At 32.9% G+C, this 11,120-nt stretch overlaps 1 pseudogene; it reads left to right on the top strand.

Moving 5' to 3' along the window:
• The first annotated feature begins 8,317 nt into the window (after positions 1 to 8,317).
• On the top strand, positions 8,318 to 8,956 carry LOC117175520 (annotated as a pseudogene).
• The last annotated feature ends 2,164 nt before the right edge of the window (positions 8,957 to 11,120 follow it).

Here is an 11,120-nt window from a genome sequence, read left to right on the forward strand (position 1 = left end):
ACGCCAATTAGCACAAATGGTAAGTTCCGACAGTGCCTACAAGTGTGCCTACTGGCCGCTAAATGGCAATACCGGTTTCATATGTATACACCTGGTAACAAGTCAGTCAAAAAAAAAATGCTAGCGCAACAAAACAACAGTCATTTAAAAGATAAAAGTGTTCTACGTTAATGAGCTCGAAGACGTTTATGTAAAAAAATTTTTGTGCTTAGCAGACTGAAAAATGTAAAAAAAATTAAGGATTTTTTGGGAAAATTTAAGAACAGTCAAGTTTAGATCATTATTTCTTATAAAAGGGGCGATGGAAAAAATTTGAAAAAATTCATGAGTATGAGGAAAACTGTTGTGAACCAGTTGAAGTTGAGAGATTTAAAAAATAATTAGAATTGTTGCTTGATAGCACAAAAATGTGCAACTATATTATCTTCAGTCCTAATGCAGATATTAAAGCGATTCAAACTGCAAACTGTAATTAATAGGCTCTGCAATTATTTTCAATCACCCGGAAGGATGTGTTAGTCTTCTTTTTTGTGAAAATCGCGATATTTTTAGATAATTTTTTTTGTTGGAAAACAAGTGACAGAAAGCGGGGGGGGGGGGCTTTTTTTGCTTTACTGCCGACCGCTAGTGCCATTCTTCGGCCCCTAGTTCTGAATGCTTGGATGGCACCTGGCCACGGGTCAAAGAAAGAGACCAGCGGTCGGCAGTAAAAAAAACGGGGCCCCCCTTCTTTCTGTCGCTTGTTTTCCAACAAAACAAAATGTCTTAAAATATCGCTATTTTCACAAAAAAGAAGACTAACACATACTTCCGGGTGATTGAAAATAAATACAGAGCCTATCAATTACAGTTTGCAGTTTGAATCGCTTTAATATCTGTATTAGAACTGAAGATAATATAGTTGCACATTGTTGTGCGTTTAAGCAACAAACTTGCTCTAAACTTGACTGTTCTCAAATGTACCCAAAAATCCTTACTTTATTTTACTCTTTTCAGTCTGCTAAGCACAAAATTTTTTTACATAAACGTCTTTAAGCTCATTAACGTAGAACACTTTCAGCCTTTAAATGACTTTTTTTTGTTGCGCTAGCATTTTTTTTGACTGAGTTGTTAAGCTTCAAAGGCAGATGCCTATAGTTTTCTCGCCGATAGTAGAGTACACTTTGTCTCATTTCATTTTCCACAGTGGATTCTATCCCGACCCCTCCCCGGTCCCCCTCGTGGACAAGCGTGGAATTTTGCCATACACCTCCTCTCCCCCTAAAGTGTCCACGTGGCATATGGATGGCCCCTTAGGAGATATTCACGTTTTTCTAAGTTGAGGTCCAAATTATTGTTTTCGATTTTTTCAATTTAGAGGGTTCACTTTGGTCCCAAAATCCCGAGAATTTATCCAGAAATATTCTTCTATATACCTACCTACATACTGGCTATAAGGCTCCTTTTCATGCGGACGCAAAAATATTGCCATGTAAATACAAATAGTTTGTTTATGTAAGTTTTCATATTTAAAGCAAATTTAATGTTGAGTTTTTCCCTTATTAACCCTCATGCGGGCGCGCCTTTTTTAGTGTCAACACGTAACTATTTTTTTAAATCTAAAAAAGTTTTTTTAGTTGCGATTTTCAAATTTATTCCAGTTAAATCTGGTGTAATTTCTTGAAATCTTTCGGAATCCCTGTAATCTTGTGTAATCCTATATAATCGTGTATAATCTCGTGTAATCGCACAGTGGTCCAATATAATCCTGTGTAATTCCATATATAATCTCATGTTATCTTCTGGGTAATACCGTTTCTATTATTTTTTGAAAACAATTTTTTTTAAACATTTTTTTAACCACTTTTTAATAAAGATTTTTTGTCCACATTTTTTTCTACCAATTTTTGTTCAAACTTTTTTTTAATAATTTAAAAAAATTATTTTTTTCAAACCTTTTTTTTGTGCCTAATTAACTAATTTTTTCTTTGTGTAATATATATATTTTTTGTGTTTTAGACCATTTTAAAATTTTGATGACGACATAAAATATAATTTTTAATAAGCATTTAGAATTTGGATCGACAGAACTTAAAAATTTTATCGCGTACTGCGACAATTTTTTAAACAACAAAATTTTATTAACTTTCGTGTAACGTTTGGCTTTTAACGTGTTTTAGACCATTTTACAACGATTAAGAATGACATTAAATATAATTTTTTCTGAACACTTACAATTTTTCACGATGTTGGAACTCACAATTTTTTCCTTAAAATAAAATAGAAAAAAAAAATCGATTTCGCGATATTTGTATTTATAGTTATTCGAACTTTTGAAATATATATGAACCACATTTTTAAACATATTTATTCTCTTCATTTTCTTAGTTTCATTCAGTATTTAAACTGTCCGATCGTGGAGACATTCGCACCCCAGTACCCCAGTAGCCGATTATCTATACTGGTGTTGAATACTGGTCTAGTAGTACTGCGCCGGTGGTGAACTCCGTTGGACTACTGAATTTTTCACCTGGGATTCAAATATGATCAATGAAAAAAATAGAAAATAATGATAAACAATTTAGAAAAATTAGTGATCATCACAGCTACCTGTGTAGCAGTCAATCTTGACAGCATAAGATGAGTTATACACTCAACTCTCAAGATAAGCACCCTCAACATACGATATTCCTAAAACTGCTGTGTTTTTAAATGCTTTTAACATCGTGATTATTCAAAAAATAGCGAATAAGAACAGCGCAAAGTGTAATTTTAAAAGGGTTTTTATAATGTATAATTTCATGATCGATTTGGGGTATCCAAAATTGCTCAGAACAATATTGCCGCCACAAAAAGGTGGCACAAAAAGGGATTCAGTTTAAGAGATAACTTCTTTTTCTATGGGGACTCAAAAAGCGACGACAAAAATACTATCGAAAAGGATTGAATAATTGTAATGTCCATTGAACAGGAAATTCTCGAATACTTTTCAATGTAAGCCTTCTTACTGGGTTGTGTAATCTTATTTAATCATGTGTAATCTTATTTAATCATATTTAATCCCACTTAAGCTGTTGCAATTTACTATAATCTCTTATAGTCCCCAGTAATCTCTTGTAATCTTATGTAATCCTGTAATCTTGTAGCCTATATTTTAAATTACAGATTCAGATTTTCCATAAAAAATACTTAAGTTTTATTTTTAAAAAATTTTTGAATCGCGCTAGATTGCTCAATTTTTGTATAGGTTTCACATGTTATGGTAAATTGTCAAGTCGATAACTTGTTATTCACTGTTATGCCATTCTGGATCCGCCATTAAAAAAAAAGGTTTTGTCATCGGATTCGTAATCAGCGACCTTGAAAACCCCCTGACACCAATTTTAAGAAAAATCCAAAATTTATTTAGCATACTCGTCCGCCATATTGGATCCGCCATTTTATTTTCGTATTTTTTGACATCGGATTCGCATTCCACGACCACAAAATTGTGAAAGTAACACGCGAGTAACCGAATTCGACTTATTTTATGAACATTTTCTACTTTTGGTGAGCTCTTCGCAATTTTGTCCCAATGTGTATCTGTTTGAGGCGCTTCCTCATGTTTTTGAATTTTAGTCTATCTATTACACAAACAAGCTTTTCTCCTACAATTATGAATTGTTTGCTTTTCTGTTTTAATCACATATTATAAACCTCTTATCATAAAATCAGAGAGTTTTTTTCGAAAAATGCTCTTGTTTTTGCTTTTTCCCAATTAATTGAAAATATGATGCGTTTTATGCGCCTGAGAAGGAGCAAACCGTCACCCATGAGTGTACCCATGGTAAACGGAATATCGGCGTGGCTCATTTCTCAATAAAACATCGGGCGGTCCAAAGTGTTATTTTTTCGACGATACCGTAAATAACTTAAACCCACGATTGTAGACTGAGTGCCTGTCATGCCTCAGTTAACCTTCCCATTGTTAGAGACTATAGCTGGCTGAGAGAAATAAAAAATGATTAAAATATTAAGGAGTTTAATTTTAATATTCTGCAATAAGTTCATTATATAACGATGAGGCGATTAAAATAACATAGAAGAAAATCGGGTAATCCGTTCAATTTCTGTTGAGAGTTTTGGTAATTTTGCATTCACTTTAAGATTACACTCATTATTGACCATATTGACCGATTTTCCTGATATTTTTTCATTCTTTTGTAACTTATACCGCGAAATTTATGCAGGTAACTAAAATTTAATTGAGTCATGTTTTGTCTAATTTTACAGATTGCAAGAGGTTATCATTATTGTCGGGTGATTTAGTTTTATTTGGTCTTTATCGAAAGACAGAAGCAAGTGCCCGGAAGTCAGAATTATGGCTCGTACACATAAAGGATGTGATCGAAATGTTTTCGCAAGAAATATACCTTTCTTCTCTCTTGTCAGATTCTACGACAAAAAATGCTGCGACAAGAATTGGAAATTGTTATATTAATATAAATAATTAATAATAAATTAATATAAATGAATCAAGTGATAACATTATTATTATAAGTTTATTGAATTAATTAATATAAATATATAATTTTTAACTATTTGGTAATATGTGAGAAATTCGTGATGTAATTGGAAAATCATTGAATTCTTTACGATCATTCAAATCTTCAGGATATGTAAATAAATAATTGATAATTAATGAAAATGAATAAAGTAATTAATTAATGAAATTACTTAATTTATATAAATATATAATTGTTTAAATATTGATTTGTTCACTTTAAATTTAAAATGCTTTTTTGAAATATTTGGTAATATTTTCAAAATTTGTAAAATAATTGAAAAATCATTCAAGTGTTTGTGAAATGTTATACATTTCAGCTAAAATATGTTTTTGCAATCTTTAAAATCCATTGGATATCTTTGTGAAATAATTTAAGTCTTTGTGAATCTTGTAAATCGATTGAAAATTTTTGCGAAACCTTCCCAATTTTTGTGAAATCTTTCGAACATTATTAAAATATTTGTGCAATGTTTGAAATCTATCAAAAATGTTTACAGAGATTGTATTGAAATATTGATGAAATATTTGAAAGCTTTGTGAAATGTTTCACAAAATAAATTTGATAACTGCATTTATTATTCATTATTATTCATGATTTACTTTGAATTGTTATTTATACCCCCTCCAAAACAGCTGCACATTTTTGTAATTTACGCGTAAGAAAAAAATCGGATAAAAACACAGCTTATACCATAATAAAGCTTATTTTATTGCGCTTCATACAAGTGGCCATTTGTTAATGTGAAAAAATTGGTTCGGAAAGATCCTTCTGCGAAAGGACGAAAACCATGGTTTTTTCGCGTCACTCTCTCCTTGCTTGACTTCCGATGACGATATCTTTAACACGAACGATTTGAAAAATTTGAAAAAAATCATACAGAATCTTTCATATTTTGACTGTACATATGTGGAAATAAGATTACAATATATTAATAACAATTAACGTGACATTCACTTACACATAACTATGTTATCTCTCGTAATATAGGTAGTAGAGATTTGTATTTTGGATTGAATTGCTTGGAAAATTTCAACAAATACAATCGAATAAAAATTAGGAATGACAATCTTCAAACATATTTAATAATAAATAATCCTGGAAGAAAAATTGCATGGTAGTGTGGGTGTGAGGACACAGCTGGGTACCAAGCCTGAAGGGTCTACTCATAGAAAAGAGATAGCTACTGCACGAAAAATATGAATAGATACTTTCATCCCCAAATAAAAGTACCCTTTTCGTCTTTTCAACACTTGACGAATGAGCGGTCCCCCGACGTGACCTTTAGCTATGGTATTCAATACTTGGCATAGTGAGCGATAGTCCATAGTGCCATCACACCCACACTACCATGCAATTTGTCTACGAAGATTATTTGTTATTAATTAATATGTTTCAAGATTGTCATTCCTAATTTTTATTCGATTGTATTTGTTGAAATTTTCCAAGCAATTCAATCCAAAATATAGCTCTCTACTACGTATATTACGAGAGATAGAATAGTTATGTTTAAACACATTTTACGTTAATTGTTATTAATATATTGCAATTTTCTTTTCACATATGTATAGTCAAAATATGTAAGCATCTGCCTGATTTTTTTCCAATTTTTTAAATCGTTCGTTTCAAAGACATCGTCATCGAAAGTCAAGCAAGGTGGGAGTGACGCAAAAAAACCACGGTTTTCGTCCTTTCGCGAAGGATATTTTCCGAACCAATTTTTGGACATAAACAAATGGCCACTTGTATGAAGCGCAATAAAATAAGCTTTATTATGGTATAAGCTATGTTTTTATCCGATTTTTTTCTTATGTGTAAATTACAAAAATCTGCAGCTGTTTTGGAGGGGCCTTCCCATTGTGAACGGATAAGTAGAAAAAGTAGGCTCTTCCGCTTCTGTGAATAATATTTTAATTCTTCGAATGAAAAACAGTGAAATTGAAACACAAAATATGAATTTTGAAGCAAGATATTTCTTCAACCTGCAGATTCATTGTGATGCCAGCAGTTGTATTAGAATCAAGTGAAGATTATAAAAACAGAAAAAATGATGAATATCTATGATCGATTTCTTCTCTCCGTAGGGTTGGCCTGGGGATCATAACTCGGAGTGGTCTAAGTCTTACAATCCCAAGTCTCACATGCTTTTCGCCAGTATTTAACTCGAGAATTGATGTCCATTATCAGATAACCTTGTCTGTTCATAAAATTTATCGTTTCTCGACTAAACTAAAAATGTACTCAACTGGATTCAATGCCTACACTATTAAAAATGTTTGGAATTCTACCACACATCTACCAGAATTCTACTTTACAAGCGGAAGGTAAAATTGATACCATGGAGTTGAATTGACGAAATTGCAAAAACATGTATTGTAAGTGCTGTAAATCGTGAAGTCATCGTCCAGCGTTCCAATACATGTATTAGAGTGTTTGTAAGACAAAAATTGTGCACAAGAAATTACCAACAGCCAAAATTACTTAAAATGGTGAGTCAACCATCCGGGTACACCGGGTCGAGAACCAGGTAGTTCAACGTATTCTACGGGAACTTTAAAAAATTTTTAATTTTGTGAATAATGAAAACAGTTCAAAATGGTTAGTCGACGATCCGGGTGCACCAGGTCGCGCCCCAGGTATCTAAGCACGTATTCTACGAGAACTTTTTCAAAATTTAGATTGTTTCAACAGCTAAACTAACTAAAAATTGTGAGTTGAAGATTTGGGTGCATTAGGTCGAGCACCAGCACCACGTAGTTTAATACGTATTCGACGTGAATTTTTTCAAAATTTAGATTGTTCAAACAGTCAAAATTACTAAAAATTGTGCCCCGGCGATCCAGGTGCACCGGGTCGAGCACCAGGTAGTTTAACACGTATTCTACGAGAACTTTTAAAAAATTAAAATTTTTTTTAATAATGAAAACAGTTCCAAATGGTTAGTCGACGACCCGGGTGCACCAGGTCGCGCCCCATGTATTTTAGCACGTATTCTACGAGATGTTTTTCAAAATTTAGATTGTTTCCACAGCCAAAATTACTCAAAATTCTGTGTCGACGATCCAAGTGCTCCAGGTCGAACACAAGGTAGTTTAAAACGTTTTCTACAAAAACTTAAAAGAATTTAAATTTCGTAAATAATGAAAACAATTATACATGGTGATTCGACGACCCGGTTGTACCAGGTCGCGCCCCAGGTCGACTCTAATTTTTAGTTATTTTGGCTGTTGGAATAATCTAATTTTTGAAAAAGTTTTCGAAAAATACGTTCTAAACTACCTGAGGAGCGACCTGGTTCATTCGGGTTGCCGACTCACTATTTCGAATTGTTTTCATTATTCACAAAATTTAAACTTTTAAAAAGTTCTCGTAGAATACGTATTATAGTAACTGGTGTTCGATCTGGTGCACCCGGATCGTCGACTCACCATTTTTAGTTATTTTAGCTGTTGAAACAATCTAAATTTTGAAAAAGTTCTCGTATAATACGTACTAAGATACCTGGGCGCGACCTAGTGCACCCGGGTCGTCGACTGATCATTTGGAATTGTTTCATTATTGACAAAATTTAACTTTTTAAAAATTTATCGTAGAATACGTATTATACTACCTCATGCTCGATCTGGTGCACCCGGGTGGTCGGCTCACAATTTTTAGCAAATTTGGCTGTTGGAACAATCTAAATTCTGAAAGAGTTCTTGTAGAATATGTGCTAAACTTCCTGGGGCGTGACCTGGTGCATCCGGGTCGTCGAATCGCGAAAACTGGCATTATTAAATACTATGTGACGAACGATGAACTTTTTGACGTTATTGAAACTGTGCATGGTGAGTTCAGCCATGGTGGTCAAAATAGATTAGAGAAAGCTTTATCTGTTAAATACGCGAATATTACCAGAGCAGTTATTTTGACTTTTCTCAAACTTTGTTTTATATATGAAAAAAAGCGAAATCATTCTGAAACGGCGTGGTTATCAAGCCTTTGCTTTAAAGAGATCAACGCAAGAGCGCAAACCAATCTATTTGACAGACAGACTTGCAAAGACGGGGATTACAAATTCATTTTCAACTATCAAGATCATTTGACAAAATTCGTGATGCTTTGTCCCTTGAAGACGAAAACAGCTCAAGAAGTGGCGTATTCTTCACTCAACATATTCTGTACTTTAGGAACTCCTTCTGTCCTTCAGTCTGGCAATGGGCGAGAGTTTTCTAACCATATCATTGAATCATTAAAAGAAATGTGGCCGGATTTATCAGCAGTTCACGGAAAACCTAGAAATTCGCAGAGTCGAGGCAGTATTGAAAGAGCCAATCAGGATGTGGAGAATATACTTGATGCATGGATGGAAAAAAAACAAATCGAAGAGATGGAGTGAAGGTCTTAGATTTTGCAAACTGCGGATAAACAATGCTTTTCATCGAGTCACTTAATAAACCCCTTTCGAAGCTGTGTTTGGTGAGTACTTCGAATAATATAAATGATGAAAAAGAACGAGTTTTAAGCATGAAAATACACTGTTAGAAAAATATGTATTAAATTTAATACAAATGTACATAATGTCATTTTCTGAAACGGTAATTTAAACTTAATACAGATCAAAATATAAAAAGCTATACAATTTGTATATTAAATTTAATACATGTGTGTTTGCATTTTCGGATAAGTGGAAAAATCTTATTAAATTAAAAATAACGAGATTGTGTAAGTTTTTCTTCTGCTTTAAGAAAGCAAGAAAGATTCTTCACAATTCCATATTATTTTCAAATTGAATAGTTTCCATAAAAACATGACGCATATAATTGTAGAGAACCTTTCAACGAATATAATGAAATTTTGTAAATTAAAATTGAATGAAATTAACCAATATTGCCTTAAGTTTATTAAATTACAAAAATATGCAAACAACAAAATTTAAGTGCAAAATCATGACTTCCACTATTTTTTTCATTCTCATTCATAAGAGTGTAATGTAATCGTCCAAATTTTCGATCTCTGGTTTTTAACGAATCTTTATGTTTCGGCACACACAGAATCCGAAAATCATACAATTTTATCGGTGACTGTCTGCATATCTGTCTTTATGTCTATCTGTACGTATGTTAAATATTTAAAAACTATGTCGGTTGAATTTTTCAATTAGACAAAAATTCACGCGTCAAAAATGCGCGTCAAAAATACTTGCACATTATCCTACTGACATTTTTAAATGCGATGAAACTTCAAAAAGTTATATGCTTTTCAACATTTAGAAAATATTCAAAAAAGAAGGAAAATTTTTATTTTTAATTAGGATAAGAAATATCAATCAAAATTTCTACTAGACATTCTACTTTCGACATTATTATCATGAAATTTCTTAATTACACAGAAGTCCCAAAAGTTGGATCATTTTCAAAAATATGCAATTTTGGGTTTTCAAGAGATCCATAATTTTAAAACGTTGTTCTTAGTAGATTTGAACAAGATTTATAAATTACACAGCCACATAAAAAGTGTGCGGATCTGGTAACAAGACACACGTATTCCTATGGATTCTGGGGCGCTGAATTCAAATTCGGTATCAAAAATCACCCATCACGTCATGGTTGGGCCATAACTTCAAAAAATCACGAAAAATCATGTACTGAGGCAAATAAATAATGCCAGTGATGCAAATTTTCACTTCAAAAACATGTCGACAACTGTGAAGGATCAACCCTTGCTTGATATCAACTTATTCAACATAACTTTACCCAACAGAACCTGGCCTCACCTAACCTGAATTAATAGCAATTTATTGAACTACACGTAAAGTTCTGGAAGCATATTTTCCAAGTAGCAAATGTGTGCTACATCGAATGGGCCAACTCGAGCCTAACTTAGAAATAAATCTAACCTAGCTTAACCTAACCTAACCTCACGAAACACAATTAAACTGATTGTGTTATCCCATTGTGTTTGCGGTACCGTTTGAATCAGCTTGGGCTTAACCTGCAAAGAGATCAAACCTAACCTAACCTAAAAAAACCTGACCTAACCTAACCTAACTTAACTTCACGTAACACAATTAAATTCATTGTGTTGTCCCGTTGTGTTTGCGGTACCGTTTCATTCAGCTTCGGCTTAACCTACATAGAGCTTTAACCTATACTAACCTAACAAAACCTAACCTAACCTAGCCGAATGAAATTGAACCACACATGTAGCTATGTAAGCGTACGGTTCTCAGTCTTAAATGTGTGCTATATTTAATAGGTTAACTCGATCTTAACCTACAAATGAATTTAACTTAACAGAACCTAACGAAATTTTGCTTAACGCAACACAATTTAACTTAAGTGTTCCCATTGTAACACAATAAAATTCATTTCATTGTACTACAGGTGGTTAAAAATTTAGACGCACATTACTCATTTTAAGAAACTTAGAACTACAAGTAAAATTGACCCCATTTCAATTAACCTGACACTATTTATATCAATTAAAATGTATAACTGTAACTTAAACATGCAAATCGTTGTTCCATCACTTTTATGTCTTGATGAAAACGTTCCCCTTGTTCTTCGCTGAAATCACCAAGATTTTCTGGAAACTTATCCAGATGGGAATCTAGAA

This window comes from Belonocnema kinseyi, chromosome 6, assembly GCF_010883055.1.
Source record: "Belonocnema kinseyi isolate 2016_QV_RU_SX_M_011 chromosome 6, B_treatae_v1, whole genome shotgun sequence".
NCBI classification, from domain to species: domain Eukaryota; kingdom Metazoa; phylum Arthropoda; class Insecta; order Hymenoptera; family Cynipidae; genus Belonocnema; species Belonocnema kinseyi.